The sequence below is a fragment of the Saccopteryx bilineata genome, chromosome 6 (genome assembly GCF_036850765.1).
Source record: "Saccopteryx bilineata isolate mSacBil1 chromosome 6, mSacBil1_pri_phased_curated, whole genome shotgun sequence".
Taxonomy (NCBI): Eukaryota; Metazoa; Chordata; class Mammalia; order Chiroptera; family Emballonuridae; genus Saccopteryx; species Saccopteryx bilineata.
This window is the reverse complement of record NC_089495.1, coordinates 150865042-150883793: the sequence shown is the minus strand read 5'-3', so window position 1 is coordinate 150883793 and position 18752 is coordinate 150865042.

Sequence of the window (18752 nt, the reverse complement as noted above, 5' to 3'; positions counted from 1 at the left end):
GCAAAAGAAACAATACAAAAGATCAATGAAACAAAAGATCAAAGAGCTGGTTCTTTGAAAAGGTGAACAAAATTGATGAACCTATAACCAGACTCACCAAGAAAAAAAGAAAGACACCTCAAATAAATAAAATTAGAAATAAGTGGAGAAGTAACAACTGATACATCACAGAGTGAAAAGATTGTAAGAAAATACTATGCAGAACTGTAATGCCCCAAAATGGGACAACCTAGATGAAATGGATAAATTTCTTGAAAAATATAATCTTTCAAAAATCAATATGGAAGAACCAGAAAACCTAAACAAACTAATTACAAACAAAAGAGGTTGAAACAGTTATCAAAAAACTCCCACCCTGGCCGGTTGGCTCAGTGGTAGAGCGTTGGCCTGGCGTGCGGAAGTCCCAGGTTCGATTCCTGGCCAGGGCACACAGGAGAGGCGCCCATCTGCTTCTCCACCCCTCCCTCTCTCCTTCCTCTCTGTCTCTCTCTTCCCTTCCTGCAGCCAAGGCTCCATTGGAGCAAAAAGATGGCCCGGGTGCTGGGGATGGCTCCTTGGCCTCTGCCCCAGGCGCTAGAGTGGCTCTGGTCTCGACAGAGCAATGCCCCGGATGGGCAGAGCATCGCCCCCTGATGGGCGTGCCGGGTGGATCCCGGTCGGGCACATGCGGGAGTCTGTCTGACTGCCTTCCCGTTTCCAGCTTCGGAAAAATACAAAAAAAAAAAAACTCCCAACAAACTAAAGTCCTGGACCTGGTGGCTTCACAGGTGAATTTCAACAAATATTCAAAGAACTAATCCTATTCTTCTGAAGCTATTTCAAAAAATTAAAGAGAAGGGAAAACTTCAAAACTCCTTTTATGAGGGGAACATAATTCTCATTCCAAAACCAGGCAAAGACACTACAAAGAAAGAAAATTATAGGCCAATATCCCTGATGAATTTAGATGCTAAAAATTCTCAACAAAATATTAGCAAATTGGATCCAGCAATACATGAAAAAAATCATACACCATGATCAAGTGGAATTTATTCTGGGGAGACAAGGCTGGTACAATATTTGTAAATCAATCAAGTGATTGATCACATAAACAAAAGGAAGGATAAAAACCACATGATAATATCAATAGGTACAAAAAAGCATTTGATAAAATTCAGCACCCATTTATGATCAAAATTCTCAGCAAAGTGAAAATACAGGAAACATACCTCAACATGATAAAGACCATCTATGACAAACCCACAGCCAACATCATACTCAATGGGCAAAAATTAAAAGCAATCCCCTTAAGAAAAGAAACAAAGCAGAGGTGCCCTTTTCACCGCTCTTATTCAACATAGTCCTGGAAGTCCTAGCCACAGCAATCAGACAAGAAGAAGAAATAAAAGGCATCCAAATTGGAAAAGAAGAAGTAAAACTTTCATTATGTGCTGATGACTTGATACTGTACATAGAAAACCTTAAAGCAGGCATCCCAAATTACAGCCCACAGGCCACATGTGGCCCCCTGAGGCCATTTATATAGCCCCCTGCTGCACTTCCAGAAGGGGCACCTCTTTCATGGGTGGTCAGTGAGAGGAGCACTGTATGTGGCAGCCCTCAGAGGGACAGTGAACTGGCCCCCGTGTAAAAAGTTTCAGGACCCCTGTCCTAAAGTTTCAGTCAAAACTACTGGAACTGATAAATGAATTCAGCAAGGTGGCAGGATATAAAATTAATACTCAGAAATCAGAAGCATTTTTATACACCAGCAATGAACTGTCAGAAAGAGAAATTAAAGAAACAATCCCCACCACTATTGCAACCAAAATAATAAAGTACCTAGTAATAAATTTAACCAAGGAGGTTAAAGACTTATACTCAGAAAATTATAAAACATTGATAAAAGAAATCAAGAAAGATACAAACAAGTGAAAGCATATAGCATGTTCATGGATAGGAAGAATAAATATCATTAAAATGTCGATACTACCCAAAGCAATATATAAATTCAATGCAATTCCTATTAAAATACCAATGTCATACTTCAAAGATATAAAACAAATATCCCAAAAATTTATATGGAACCAAAAAAGAACATGAATAGCCTCAGCAATCTTGAAAAAGAAAAATAAAGCAGGGGGTATCACACTCCTAATATCAAGTTATATTACAAGGCCATTTTACTCAAAACAGCTTGGTACTCACATAAGAACAGGCATACAATACGTAGGTGGGACATAATAGTGAAAATAAGAGACATTGATAAGAGTGTGGTGGTTACGGGGGGGAGGGGGGAATGGGAGAGGGAGAGGGGGTGGGGAGGGGCACAAAGAAAACAAGATAGAAGGTGACAGAGGACAATCTGACTTTGGGTGGTGGGTATGCAACATAATTGAACGACAAAATAACCTGGACTTGTTATCTTTGAATATATGTATCCTGATTTATTGATGTCACCCCATTAAAAAAATAAAATTATTAAAAAAAAAAAAAAAAAAGAACAGGCATACAGATCAATGGGACAGGACAAAGAACCCAGAAATAAACCCACAGCTCTGGGGAATTGATATATGACAAAGGAGATAAGAGCATACAATGGAGTAAAGACAGTCTCTTTAACAAATGGTTCTGGAATAATTGAACAAATACATGCAAAAAAATGAAACAAGGCCACCAACTTACACCATGCACAAAAATAAACTCAGAATAGATAAAAGACTTGAATGTAAGCTGTGAAACCATGATCATCTTGGAAGAAAACATAGGCAGTAAGCTCTCTAACATCTCTCGCAGCAATATATTTGCTGTTTTACTTTCACGGGCAAGTGAAATAAAGGACAGGATGAAGAAATGGGATTATATCAAGCTAAAAAGCTTTTGCACAGCATAAGACAACATGAACAAAATAAAAAGACAACCCACACATTGGGAGAACATATTCGCCAACACATCCAATAAGGGGTTAATAACCAAAATCTATAAAGAACTTGTAAAACTCAACACCAGGAAAGTAAACAATTCAATCAAAAATTGGGCAAAAGAACTGAATAGACACTTCTCCAAAGAGGACATACAGATGGCCAATAGGCATATGAAAAAATGTTCAATGTCACTAATTATTAGAGAAATGCAAATTAAAATCACAATGAGATACCACCTCACACCTATCAGAACGGTGCTTATTAACAAAACAACACATAACAAATGCTGGCGAGGATGTGGAGAAAAGGAAACCCTCCTGCACTGCTGGTGGGAATGCAGACTGGTGCAGCCACAGTGGAAAACAATATATAGATTCCTCAAAAAATTAAAAATGGAACTGCCTTTTGACCCAGCTCTCCCACTTCTAGGAATTTATCCTAAAAATAACAAATCATTGATTCTAAAGAAGAAATGCACCCCCATGTTTATTGCAGCATTGTTTACAATATCCTAGATCTGGAAACATTCCAAGTGTCCGTCAGTGGACGAGTGGATTAAAAAGCAGTGGTACTTATATTATACACAACGCAATACGACATGGCTGTGAAAAAGAAGGAAATTTTACCCTTTCCGACAACATGGATAGACTTGGAGTCTATTATGCTAAGCTAATTAAGCCAGGTAGAGAAAGGAAAATATCATATGGCCTCACTCCTATGAGGAATCCAATGAACAATGTGAACTGAGGAATGAAAGAGAGGCAGAGAGGGGTTAAAGAGTCCAGAGGGAAAATGATCAGAGGGAAAGGGGATGAGCAGAGGGGATCAAAGAAAGGAAAGACATTAGTGAAGGTATATGCACGTAACACAGAGAGATAGAGGGCAGGATAGGAAATCATGGAGGGAAAGGGGAAAGTGGTGGGGGGAGGGGGCAAAGGGAGAAAGGGAGTATCAAGGAGAACATGAGGTGGAGTCAGGGAGAAATATTCAGGGGAACACTTGTAACTATGTAAACACAACAAATTAAAGTCAATAAAAAATAAAAATACAAAAAGAAAAAAGAAAAAAAAGAAAAAGAATACATGCCTGATCTGTGGTGGCTCAATGGATGGAGCGTCAGCATTGAGTGCTAAGGTCACCAGTTTGAAACCTTGGAGTTGCCTGTTCAAGGCACATATGAGAAACAACTATTACTGTGAGTTGATGCTTATTGTTCCTCCCCTCTTTCTCTCACTCTCTAAAAATGAATAAATAAAATCTTTAAAAGAGAAGGAAAATGATACAAAAGTATCTATTTAAATGAGAAAAGAAAGCACCATATTTTATCAATTTTTAAAAGCTGACAAATATTGCCCCAACCAGTTGGCTCAGTGTTAGAGCATCAGCCCAGCATGTAGAAGTCCCTGGTTCGATTCCTGGTCAGAGAATACAGGAGAAGCACCCATCTGCTTCCCTACCTCTCCCCCTCTTGCTTTTCTCTTTTTTTGTCTCTTCCTTCCTGCAATTGGAGCGAGTTGACCCCCGGCACTGACGATGGTTCCATGGCCTCTGCCACAGGAGCTAAGAAGAACTTGGTTCAGAACAACACTTCAGATGGGCAGAGCATCGCCCCCTAGTGGGCTTGATGGGTGTATCCCAGTCATGTCGCATGCAGAAGTCTGTCTTTCTGCCTCCCCTCCTCTCATTGAATTAAAAAACAAAACTGACCAATATCACAAACCATAACAAAATTTAGAAAAATAATATACTAATTTTTATTAATTAACTGCCTAACACACTTGTCTATTTTTTTAATATATATTTTTTGGCTTCATACTCTTTGATGGCCTCTTCCTGTGACAACAATTTTGTGATCTCATTGTCTATCGCAGTGGTTCTCAAAGTGTGTGCCAGGGCACACTAGTGTGCCCTAGAAGATTTCCAGGTGCACCCTATGGTATTCCAGAGAAATATGTGCCTGTTGGGGACCAGAAAACCAACAGGGTTTTTAGAGCTTATATTTTGGGGGGACAGAGGTATGGGGAATTAGCTGTAAGCTGACAGTCTGCCCAACCCCCTACCTCACTTGCCTGATTAGGTTGCAAAGGCTGTTAAGCTGTGGTACTGGATTGTTTACACTACCCCCCATGTTCCCCAGAAAGACTGGAGGCAAGTTTCTTCTATCCTTTGTTTGGTGTAAAGTTAAGATGATATGTATGGTGGAGGTTTTCTGCACTCAACACAAGAGTAAAAAGAGAGGAATTCTTCATTGTATTGACAAGGAAATAAAAGTTTGCCTATCAAATATATGCCCAAACATTGAAGAAATCGCTAGGACACATCAGGCCCATGTTTCTCATAAACACAAAAATGAAAAAACTTAACACATTCATGCTGGGACCTGCCAAATTTACTAACTCTTACTAAGAATGTATCTATATATATAAAAAGATAACTTTCTTGTTGTTTTTTTATTTTTTAAGTCCTCTTTTTTTTACCAATTCTATAAAGTATAACTCAAAAAATATAACATAAAAATGTTTTTTCTTTTTTTTTTTTTTGTATTTTTCTGAAGCTAGAAACAGGGAGAGACAGTCAGACAGACTCCTGCATGCGCCCGACCGGGATCCACCCGGCATGCCCACCAGGGGCAACGCTCTGCCCACCAGGGGGCGATGCTCTGCCCCTCCGGAGCGTTGCTCTGCCGCGACCAGAGCCACTCTAGCGCCTGGGGCAGAGGCCAAGGAGCCATCCCCAGCGCCCGGGCCATCTTTGCTCCAATGGAGCCTTGGCTGCGGGAGGAGAAGAGAGAGCCAGAGAGGAAGGAGGGCGGGGGAGGGGTGGAGAAGCAAATGGGCGCTTCTCCTGTGTGCCCTGGCCGGGAATCGAACCCGGGTCCCCTGCACACCAGGCCGACGCTCTACTGCTGAGCCAACTGGCCAGGGCCAAAAATGTTTTTTAATGTCAGAATAAATTTAATTTTGTCACATTTATTTCATTTAATTACCATAAAAACATGCTTGAACTTTATTTTTTTTCTTTAATATTTGACTTAATTATTATAACATATTTCTCAGAAATTTGTATATAGTGCACCTACAATTACTTGTAGGATTTTAAATGCACCTCAACTTCAAAAAGTTTGAGATCTACTGGTCTATAGAGAGAATGGAAATAGAAAATTAGTTTCGATTACTAGTAGTTTTTTTTTGTTTTTGTTTTTGTTTTATTTTCTTGTTTCTCCTCCACTTGCCACATGCTTCCTGTGCTGAAGCCACAGACCACATTCACATTTTGCAACCTAATCTCTAACTTTCTGCATAGAGACACGAGGCCGTGTGAGTGGGCACAGTGGGCAGCACAAGTGTTCCTGGAAGCCCTTTTCTCAGTGGGGCATCACAGACGTGATTGCGAACCACATCAATAAATCCCACCAAAACCTAACAAAATATACCCCCAATTCGAATTCTTCTTAGCCAGAACCACAATGCCCAACCCCACCCCAAACCAGGAAACTTTGCAAAAAAGGAAGACATGGTTGAAAGAGCCAACACTTTTAACTGACTCAGGAATCAATCTATTAATTTTGCAAATTTTATTTTAGTTTTGCAAGTTTTTTAAATTTATTGTGTTGACATGCCCACAAGTATTGCCACACTTTATTTATTTATTTTTATTTTATTATTTTTTTTTTTTTGTATTTCTCTGAAGCTGGAAACGGGGAGAGACAGTCAGACAGACTCCTGCATGCGCCCGACCGGGATCCACCCGGCACGCCCACCCGGACGACGCTCTGCCCACCAGGGGGCAATGCTCTGCCCCTCCGGGGTGTCGCTCTGCTGCGACCAGAGCCACTCTAGTGCCTGGGGCAGAGGCCAAGGAGCCATCCCCAGCGCCCAGGCCATCGTTGCTCCAATGGAGCCTTGGCTGCAGGAGGGGAAAGAGAGAGACAGAGAGGAAGGAGGGGGTGGTGGAGAAGCAAATGGGCGCTTCTCCTATGTGCCCTGGCCGGGAATCGAACCCAGGTCCCCCGCACGCCAGGCCAACGCTCTACCGCTGAGCCAACCGGCCAGGGCCAGTATTGCCACACTTTAAAGGGAACACCTCAGCTAAGCATTACTGAATGGAAAGAATAAGGGCATCTACCTCAGTGTCATCCTTAGCATTGTCCCCTAGCACAGGTGCCTTTACCACGGGGAGTGGGGACCTGAGAGCCCCTGCAAAAGCAAGGGGCTAGACTGGCATTCAGTCTTGTGCTGGCCAGCACCTTTATTGAAGAGGCCAGATGACCCTTCTATCAGCTTAGCTGATAGCAAGCTAAGAGAGCAGGACTCGGCCATACAGCAGGGCTTCCTGGCCATGCAGAACAGCACAGAGACAGGAGAGCAGCTCTGCTAGCCCACAGCAGCTCTCGTGTTTCAACTGCAGTGTTCAGTCATTCTCTGGGGTTGTCAGACCAGAGAATGTCTCCTCCATGGCGATGACTCCGCTTTTCTCTATCTCTACTTCCATTACTTTTGTCCCTGCTAATTCTCTCTGCTCGCTTCCCCTCTGCCTCCAGCTCCAGCTGCTTTATCTCTGTGGCCCCTTTCCTTATTCTCACCCTAATGTCAGCTCCCCTCTTTGTGTCTCACACCCTCCCCAACAGTGGGCCCAGTGGGTTCAGCCTGTGACCATGACAAAGTTCTCCGTCAGGCCCCCTTGTAGGCTGTTGCCCAAGCAATGGGAGGCTGACTCTTGCTTAGGGGCCAATTCCTGGTTTATCAATTGTAATCGAAGCCACACATTCAGAGTCACATGGTATAAACCATTCATTCATTGGACGAATAGGGCCCCTCATATGCAGGGCTCTGTCCTAGCAAAGAGAGTACAACAGTGAAATAAAAAGAACACGAGCCTCTGCCTTCATGAACTATGTTTTATTGGAGGTGGTGAGGACTGGCAAGAAACAAAAAGGAAAATAGGACAGATGATTAATGTTATGGAGAAAAGCAAAGCTGAACTGGTGTACAGAGAGTGCCTGTAGCAGGGGTGTGTGCGTCAATTTCAAACAAGGTGGTTAGGAAAATCCATATGAGACACTGACATTTGTGTCGCTAAGGACATAATGAAGGTGAGAAGGCAAAGAGGGAACCCTTGCAGGACTCTAGCATGGTAGACATGGCAATGCTTCTGGGCTCATGGCCTTGTTACTTGATACTGGCCTGGTCAACACCAGGAATCATGGGGAAGCCCTGCCCTCTAGGGCCTCACAGACAAGATAAAGATGCCTTCATAAGGAACATAGTGCAGCATGTGATGCTTGGTTAACTTCAAGAAGGACCAGAGTCCAAGAGGTGTTTCAGAAGGAAACCAGAGTGCAGGCACTCAGGCTCTGTCAGCACCTGTCCCTGTTGTCCCAAAGTCTTACTGTGGAAAAGGTTGCCGTGAACTTCCAATTAGGAACAAGCGGATTCAGTGGGCCTTAAGTGGCATCAGAAACACTGGGGAGGAAGGCTTGTGCCAGCAGATTGCAGGACCCATCCTCAGCAGTTCTGATGCAGCATGTCTGGGATAGGGCAACAGTGAGCAGTTCTAACATTTCCCCAAGTGCTGCTGCTACTGCTTTTCACAAATCACACTGAGAAGCAACACTCTGGGTGCCTCCCTCATTACTCCCAGCCCCTCCCATGCTGCCCTGGCGCCACCCTCCTCTGAAAAGGCCAGCTTCCTCCGCCATGTTCCATCCAAAGCCCAGCTGAGAGCCAGTTTCTCTGGAAATCTTTACTGACTCTCCAAGACAAAATCTTTGGTGCTCTCCTCTGAGTATTTCTCCCTTAGATTGTCATTGCATCTACTTCCTGAACTAAGTCTGCCTTCCTGGATTGTAAGCCCTTGAGGACAATTTCTCCAGGTCCTGCTCTCTGCTATGTGTTCAACAAAACTTTTTGAAGCCCACCGTGCTTTCCCTGATGTCTGTGAGAGGAAGGCCCTGCTGGGAAAGAGTTCCGACCTGCTCCTCCCCTGGCCTTCCTCACCACCCAAACCCCTCTCATCTCATGCTCCCTGGCTCCCCTGAACTTCCTGGGTCCAGCAGGTCCAGGCACATTGTTTTGACATCTGGCCATCAAGGAAGTTGAATTTTTTCTCTGACAAAGCAATATCCACTATGAAGTTTTAAAAGGGCCATTTTACTAAGAGGCTCAAATAAGCAAAACCAAGCCCCAGAATGGCACGTGTGCATACACTGGTCAGAGAGTCAGGAGACCAAACGTTTCAACCCTGCCTTTGCCACTAGCTGAGTGACGGTGAGCAAGTCACTGGTTCCTTCATGTGTCAGGGACAGAACTGGTCCACTGATTTCTAAGATCCTTTCCAGCTCTCAGATCCCAAGCTTATATAATCTAAGTTCATCTAGATGCCAAACTAAAATAACCCAGACTTCTAGCATGAGACTGCCAGGTCTGGTGGAAAATGTCCTCTTCCTATGAGCTGTTTCCTAGTTTTATCTCTGCATGTGGAGTCATAGGCAACTCCCTAAGGACTCCAGGTAAGTCAAGTGATCAAGATAGATGCAGAAGGAAATGGTGGAACTACACTAACACAGAGAAAGGTGTATGGATAAGAGTTTGGATCCTAGCATCACCACTGTGTGACTTTCAGCAAATTATTTCACTTCTCTGAGCCTGAAACGTAGTTTCTTCATCTGTAAAATGAGAGCAAAACAAATAAAATAAAAAACAAAACAAGAATAAACAGTATTTACTTTATAGGATTACTATGAGAATTAACAGGAAATAATTACCAGCAAGTAACTAGCACAGCACAGATGTTCAACAAGCGTTGCCTCTCAGGGATTCCCTCTGGACCCTTTCAGTCCATCTCTGCTGTCAAGCTGCCCTACATGAGGAAGATATTTTGAACTCTGAACCCTAAAGTTCTTCTTGGGAGCTTCTGGTCACTCCTATGGCCTTGCTAGTCACTCATTCATTAACCTGTGTTTGTTGAGCTCTTACTGATTGTCAGATATGGGGAAAAGAATAAGTACAGGTAATTAATACACAGCTGTGTCCTCAAGGAACAGGAGCTATGCTTTAGTTAGGAATATAGATAAATCAACAACTATAACATAACGGAATAAATGCTACCAGGGATACTGGGTCTAAGCACATAGGAGAGGTTAGTGGTGACTTCCTCGGGCAAACTGATTTTGTAAGGGTGAGGAGATTGGCCTGGCTGGGTGGTGACAGTAAAGAGAATTCTGGAAAGAAGGGGAAATGAATCTGGGGAGGTGATCAGGATCATAGCACCAACAGTCTATGTCCCACAATATGGAGTTTAGTCTTTAACTTAGGAGCAATGCAGAGACACTACAGGGTTTTAAGTATCTACCTTAGGAGCAATGCAGAGACACTACAGGGAGTAGCAGCGTCAGCTTTGTATTTATAAAGACCACTCTTGCTGTTGTACAGAGAACTGATAAATGAGAGGCAGGGGTGGCTGGCAAAACTAGAATAGAGAGTAGTCCAGACAGTACTCAGCTGATCCAAAATGATGACAGCTGAAAGTTGTGACAATGGAGAGAAGTGAAGGAATTTGAGAGTTAGGTGCAGGATACCCTCTACAAGACTCAGCAATGAGTTGGATGACAAAAATGACAGAGTGGGAGGAATCAAGAATGATGAGATTTCTGGCCTGGTCACACAAACAAATAGTGATGATAGTGATATCATAACTGAGATGGAGAACACGGGAGAGAAGGGCAGATGCGGGGGGGGGGGGCGATGCTGAGGGATGAAATTGATTTTAGGGGAGATAGGGCATGTAAGCTTGGAGGGAAGAATTGTTAAAGGTGAGGGATACTTGACCCTATTCATAGATTACTGAGAAAGAACCAATAGAGGAAGAAGGACAGATAAGAAAAGGGAGCCAATAATCAGTGGCATGAAGGCTCAGGGTGAGACTGAGAGCATGTGACCCAAAGCACGGTGATAGGATGATAGAAGTGAGGCCATCTTGGTTCTTGGCATGGAAGGAAGGAGGCAGCCACACATGTGCAAACACCTCAGGGTTTTCTTGCCCCGGGAGTCATGCCCTTCTCCTCACCCACTGGTCTCTGATCCATGCAGTTGGTCCATATTGTGTCCCTCAGCCAGTTGGTATGTTCTTCCATTTAGTGAGACCACCTTGAACAATCAGTGGGCTTTGGATAATTGACTGTGCCTCAGGTTTCTCATCTGTAAAATGGAAATCGACAACCTTAAAGGGTGGTTGCAAGGATTTAGTGAAACCATGTCTGAACACGCTCAGAACAGTGCCTAGCACACAAGACACTGACTACCCTGCGAACTCGTCTCCTCCTGAGTCTCTGGGTTCTGTGGGCAGACAGTGTGTTCTCCTGGGCTGCTCCCGAGGCTCTTCCTAATCAGAGCAGTCTTCCTGTTTTTCATCCCCTTTCAAAGCCAGAACTCCTTTTTCAGCTCTCCATTAAATTTCTATTTCCAATTTTCTGTTCATTTGCAAATTCATTCCCACAGTACATGATACCCATTGGTAGCCTCTTTGAACTCAAATTCTATCATTCTCAAATATGTTCTTATTTTGGTGTTGAATCCTTTTACTGCAATAAACCAGGGGTTCAAAAGCTAAATGCAGTGGCTTCTTACAGAGAGAAGGACTCTACTGTGCCCTCAGTGAGCTCTTAAGTTCTTAGGGTGCTTCTGTTTCTCCTTCACACACACTTATCTCCCATTGCTTCCCTGCAGCCTGACTTTGATGTCATGAGTATTAGCAGAATGAACAATTGTTGGTTAAATCAATTTGATTCGTAGGTTTGTACTCCCCAGGCACAGAGCCCTCTTTATTTATCTTCATTTTTATGTTCTTAAAATGATAGTAAGAGTTTAGCTTTCAGAATCTCCTCAGCAGGAGGTCTGGCCACTCTGTCTTGTGCCTGTGTCACTTGCTCTAGGCCAACAGTTCCATCAGCCACCGTTGCACCCAGTGCCCAGCCCCAGCCCCATGGAGGGTGGGCAGTTAAGGATGGAGGGAGTCCTTGGAAACTCCAGGCCCTCTGAAGGCCCTCTGAAGGCCCTCATGGGGCCTTAAAACTCCTGACTTAAAACTCCTCTGTGGCTTCCCATCTCCTTTGGAAGGAACTCCAAAGTCCTGCACAAGCTGCCTGCCTCCAGCCGCAGACTCCCTGGCCGGGCAGACTCCAGCCACGCCCGCCTCAGGCTTCTGCATTCTCTGGGGGCCCGGCCTGGGCAGCTTTCCCTTGTTGGGGAAAGTGTGTGTGAAACAGAACATCCTACCAGTTCTGTTTCTCTGGAGAACCCCAAATAATACATTTGCCTTGCAGGATTTTATAAGACTCATTATTACTAATAATTGCTGCTATTTACCTTGCTAAGGGTTTACCACACATTCTCCCACTTAGTCCTCACCATGACTTTAGGAGCTGGTACTATTATTATTCCCTGTGTATAGTGAGAAAGCAGATACTTAGAATCACTCACACTTAGTAAAGGTAGAACCACAATTTGAATTTTAACCACCACCCTCACTACCACTCAACGGAGTGCCTAACAGATGCTCTTCTTGCCTAATAACTATTCTGTTCCTCCCCGACTCCCAGAACTGAGGCGTGTTCATTCAGGCATTTGAGTTTTAAGCAGAGTGTTTTTATTTTGTTTTCATCATCTGGTTCCACATTGCCCAGGAGCTTCCAGGAGAGGAATTTGAGACAGAGGGATGTGACTTTCCTCAGACCACCTCACATAGACTTTCCCTGAGACCTGTGTCTGTATGCCCAGCAGAAATCCCCCACCTAGGCCCTGGCCGGTTGGCTCAGCGGTAGAGCGTCGGCCTAGCGTGCGGAGGACCCGGGTTCGATTCCCGGCCAGGGCACATAGGAGAAGCGCCCATTTGCTTCTCCACCCCTCCGCCGCGCTTTCCTCTCTGTCTCTCTCTTCCCCTCCCGCAGCCAAGGCTCCATTGGAGCCAAGATGGCCCGGGCGCTGGGCATGGCTCTGTGGCCTCTGCCTCAGGCGCTAGAGTGGCTCTGGTCGCAATATGGCGACGCCCAGGATGGGCAGAGCATCGCCCCCTGGGGGGCAGAGCACCGCCCCTGGTGGGCGTGCCGGGTGGATCCCGGTCGGGCGCATGCGGGAGTCTGTCTGACTGTCTCTCCCTGTTTCCAGCTTCAGAAAAATGAAAAAAAAAAAAAAAGAAAAAAAAAAAAAAAAAAAAGAAATCCCCCACCTCCTGCCTCCATCTGCAAGGCCACGTGGCAGCCCTGCATCTCAAGCTGGTAGGGCATCCTGGAAATCAAGCTCTCCTGGTGCCCCAAGGGAACACTGTCATCTTTGTTGCTACAGAATTTCTAGGTCCTCCAGCTTCATGGGGGAGCCAACAGGCTTGACGGTGGAGTTCACAGAGGAGAGAGATGTGTGCGTGACCAATTACCCAGACTTTGTACAGTCCCATTTTGAACCTGTTTCAAGAAGAAATCACTTCTTCTTGATAAGCTCAGACACTAAAACAAGCCACCTCAACAGCGTGCTTCCAGCAAAGCAGAAGGTAGGGCAGAACTGTGAATTGCAGGGTGCTATGGCTTGTGGGACAAATGCCAGAGAAAGGCCACTCAACATTCACTGTGCAGTTTATTCCTACCTGCCCCAGTATCACCATGTGGTGGGGGCACTTGACCTGCCCCAGGGAGCAAGAGCCCCTCAGTGAGGCCAACAGTCCTTCTGTAATCGTTCTCCTGGCACCTTTTGCATGTTTACCCAGAAATTTGCTTTACCCATGAACAAACTCTTTTATTAAGTTAGAAAAGGAAAGACCAAATTGATGTTTTAAATCAGAAAAGCTTTTTAGGGCAGGTAAATGTGTGATTTTCCTTTGTGCAAATTAGAATGAGTTGTACAAAAGCAGGTTCCATTTAGCACCTGGCTAAGAACTTTGCCTTCACTATCCGCTTTGACATTTCCACTGTCCCATGAAGCAGGTTGTGTTTGACAGATGATGGCACAATGGCTTGAGAAATGCAGGAACTTCCCTGGGGTCACATAGCTATAAGCTGCATAACTGCTACTGTCAATTTGAGCTGGCAAAGGCGTCTCACTAAGAGTGATGTCTTGGCAGATCTGGGGAGAGCTTGTGCTGAAAAACATCAGCTTCTGCTGGGAAGTGTGCCTGAAAGAAATGCTTAAAACAGTGAAACCTGTCTGCTATTTTTATCTGAAGTCATTTTTTTTCAGTCACACATCATTCATTCATTTATTCATTCATTCATTCATTCATTCAATAAACACACACTTACACTATGTCAGCATGCTCTAGAATGCTAGAAATAAGACATAATTCCTGTCAGACCAAATAATGGGCTGTCATTGTGTAGAAGGTAAAAATTGTAAATGCCGGCCCTGGCCGGTTGGCTCAGTGGTAGAGCGTCCGCCTGGTGTGCAGAAGTCCCGGATTTGATTCTCGGCCAGGGCACACAGGAGAAGCGCCCATCTGCTTCTCCACCCCTCCCCCTCTCCTTCCTCTCTGCCTCTCTCTTCCCCTCCTGCAGCCGAGGCTCCATTGGAGCAAAGATGGCCCGGGCGCTGGGGATGGCTCCTTGGCCTCTGCCCCAGGCGCTAGAGTAGCTCTGGTCGAGAGGCCCCGGAGGGGCAGAGCATCGCCCCCTGGTGGGCAGAACGTCGCCCCTGGTGGGCGTGCCGGGTGGATCCCGGTCGGGCGCATGAGGGAGTCTGTCTGACTGTCTCTCCCCATTTCCAGCTTCAGAAAAATACAAAAAAAAAAGAAAAGAAAAGAAACTATTATGTACATATGAATATTACTTGTACCAAAAACTACATAACAAATTTGTGCCCCATTTTTTTATTTTATTTTTTTTATAAATTTTTATTAATTTTAATGGGGTGACATCAATAAATCAGGGTACATATGTTCAAAGAAAACATATCCAGGTTATCTTGTCATTCAATTATGTTGCATACCCATCATCACCCAAAGTCAGATTGTCCTCCATCACCTTCTATCTAGTTTTCTTTGTGCCCCTTCCCCTCCCCCTCCCTCTCCTCCCCCACCCCCTGTAACCACCACACTCTTGTCCATGTCTCTTAGTCTCGTTTTTATGTCCCACCTATGTATGGAATCATGCAGTTCTTGGTTTTTTCTGATTTACTTATTTCACTCCGTATAATGTTATAAAGATCCAACCATTTTGTTGTAAATGATACGATGTCATAATTTCTTATGGCTGAGTAGTATTCCATAGTGTATATGTGCCACATCTTCTTTATCCAGTCATCTATTGAAGGGCTTTTTTGGTTGTTTCCATGCCTTGGCCACTGTGAACAATGCTACAATGAACATGGGGCTGCATGTGTCTTTACGTATCAATGTTTCTGAGTTTTGGGGATATATACCCAGTAGAGGGATTGCTGGGTCATAAGGTAGTTCTATTTGCAGTTTTTTGAGGAACCACCATATTTTCTTCCATAATGGTTGTACTACTTTACATTCCCACCAACAGTGAATGAGGGTTCCTTTTTATTCACAGCCTCTCCAACATTTGCTATTACCCGTCTTGTTAATAATAGCTAATCTAACAGGTGTAAAGTGATATCTCATTGTAGTTTTGATTTGCATTTCTCCAATAACTAATAAAGATGAGCATCTATTCATATATCTGTTGGCCTTTTGTATTTCTTCCTGGGAGAAGTGTTTGTTCATGTCCTCTTCCCATTTTTTTATTGGGTTTTTTGTTTGTTTGTTGTTGAGTTTTATGAGCTCTTTGTATATTTTGGATATTAGGCCCTTATCTGAGCTGTTGTTTGAAAATATCATCTCCCATTTAGTTGGCTGTCTGTTTGTTTTGTTGTCAGTTTCTCTTGCTGAGCAAAAACTTCTTAGTCTTTTGTAGTCCCATTCATTTATCTTTGCCTTCACTTCTCTTGCCTTAGGAGTCAAATTTATAAAATGCTCTTTAAAACCAAGGTTCATGAGTTTATTTCCTATGTCTAATTCTATGTACTTTATTGTTTCAGGTCTTATATTTAGGTCTTTGATCCATTTTGAATTAATTTTAGTAAAAGGGGACAAACTGTAGTCGAATTTCATTCCTTTGCATGTCGCTTTCCAGCTTTCCCAGCACCATTTGTTGAAGAGGATTTCTTTTCTTCATTGTGTGTTGTTGACCCCTTTATTAAAAATTATTTGAGGAGTGACGTCACGGAAATGGCGCCGTGAGCAGCGCGTCCGACAGATCTCCCCTAAATCACAACAAATTTATCAACGAGAAACAGAAAAATTTATCCTCGGAGCATTCCGGAGTTCCACACAAACTGAAAGCGAAAGGACTGTTATCACTTGAATCTGAGAGACGAGGGTGTGGAGGAAGCTACCGCAGCGACGTTCATTCAAGCCGCGAGGGAGTGTGCCTGTGGTGAGTCAGCCCACACTCGGGAGCCGCAAGCAGCCACGGGCGCGCGCCCGGTAGGGTTGCAGAGCGAGCACCGCCCACAATCCGGAGCGCGAGCAGCCACCGGCGTGCCCGGTCAGGTTGCAGAGCGAGCACCGCCCACACTCGGGAGCCGCGAGCAGCCACCGGCATGCCTGGTCCGGTTGCAGAGCGAGCACCGCCCACACTCTGGAGCGGCGAGCAGCCGCTGGCGCGCACCCGGTCCGGTTGCAGAGCGAGCACCGCTAACGTTCCCAGCAGCCCGCGCACTGTGAGTGAGAGTCGCCAGCCACCGGTGCCCGGAGCACCCCATTCGCGCGCGCCCTGGGCATTCCACACGCCCAGAGCGCCCTACTGGCCCGCACACCCAGGGTGCCCCATTATCCTGCGCCTGGTGCGATCCAGCTGCCAGCGGCAGGGCGAGCGGGAGAGGCACCAGGGTGGTCTTCTACTTGGGAGATTCTCTCCGTGGGCGGGGCACCTCACCCAGCCATTCAAGCTAACAATCAAGCGTTGGGGGAGGGGCGCGCGCAGGCAGCCTAAAATACCTTCGGGAGCACAGCTGCGACCCAATCACTGAAATTAGCTTAACCCATGAAATCTGCGCACCCTCGGTTCTAATTGATAAGATCTCTCTCAGTTCAGCGACCCAAGACAAGAGGCATGATATTTTTTAGTGCCTCTCGCTAAAGGGGTGGGGGCAACTTCTGATTGATAGAGCCTCCATATTCAGGGATAAACGCTAACAAGAGGGACTTGGCAGATAATTAGATCTATACTACACTAGTCGCAAGCAGAGACTAGTGCCTCTTCTTCCCAGCCAAAACAGGCTACAAAGTGTGGAAAGCCTGGGTTGAGAGGTCCAACTGAATGCTAGGCGCTGAACAGTCACCTTGACAACAATTGACTCCCACCCCCGCCTGATTACACTGGAGGCCCTGACTGCCAGAGCCTTTCCCAAAGCCTTGCACTGAGTGGGGATAGAGTGGGGATTTCCCAGCTCTTTGAGCCTCTTACTCCCCAGGCAGAAGCAGTTGCAGCCTTATAGCTGGATCACCAGGCTGCTAATTCAGGAAGGGGGACTAGGAGAGAGAATCCAGGAAAGCAAACTCTCTCATCGTTGGACCCTGCAAACGCCAACAAGCCTTGACTACCAGCAAGACTAAAGCCAATTATATGACATTGCCATAGAATCCCATCAACTGCAAATCCCTACCTAAGTGTGACACAGGGGCAGAGCCTGGGGTACAGAGTCACCGACAAGGAAGAGGGAGAGAAAAGAAAAAAAAAGAAGTTAACCTCTCAAAATCAAGAAAAATCCACAGACTTTACACCTTGTTCCACTAATTATTTTTTTGTTGTTGTTTGTTTCTTCTATCTTATTGCCTTTATTTCCTCCACCTCGGTCCTTCTATTCTCTGCCCATCTTATGCTTCCCTTTTCTTGAACTACACTACCCATAAGTGTTACATTTTATTTCTCTTCTTGATCCTCACCCTCCTTTAAGGTTATACTCCAAAACACTTAACTCTCACTCTCTCCTCTTTTGTTATTTTTTTGATTTGCTTTATTTTGTTTTGTTCTCTTCCTTTTTTATTTCTTCCTTCGTTTTTCTCTTTTTCTTATTTTTTCCTTTCTATTCGTTTTTTATTTTCTTCTTTTACTTTCCTCCCATTTAATCCTCAATCACGAACAAATTAGTTAATTTGGGACTCAAGGCTTTTTTTGGCTTTATTTTTCTTTTTTGCTTTTGTTTTTGTTTTTTTCTTGTTTGTTTATTTTTGTGGCATTTTGGGTCCTCCCAACCCAAGGTCTCCATTGTATTTAGTCTTCGCTCCACTTAATACAACAGATTTTTACTTATTATTTTTATTTTTTTCTTCTTTATTATTCTTTTTTTGGTCCTTTTTTTCTGGTTCCCTCTTATCCCTCTCATTATATCTCTTAGTTGACCATCACTTACAAGCAAATCATCTTATACTTGTCTAAAATTTTCTTCCTTTTTTTTTTTTTTTTTTTTGCATTTAGTAGGTCCCTACTCCCTTTTTTTGCCCCTTGAACTCTTCACCCCAAATCAGGCCCTCCATTATAGGCACAATATTTCCCTGAGGAGGAAAGAGGAGGGAAAGAGAAGAAAGAAAAAAAGGGGGAAATAATAAATTATTACTGTTTTTTTTGTGTGTGGGGTGTTTTACCTTTTTTTTTTTTTTACTTTTTACTCTTTATTAATTCTAATTAGTGCTATCAACAAGACCACCCTCAGATGCCAATAAGAAAGAGGAAATCGAATATTATGGATACAAAAGAAAGAGAGGTAACAAAAATAGATGTGGAAAAATCTATGGAGAAAAGACTTAACATATTGGAAGCCTTGGAGCTAAATGACAGAGAATTTAAAATAGAAATCTTAAAAATAC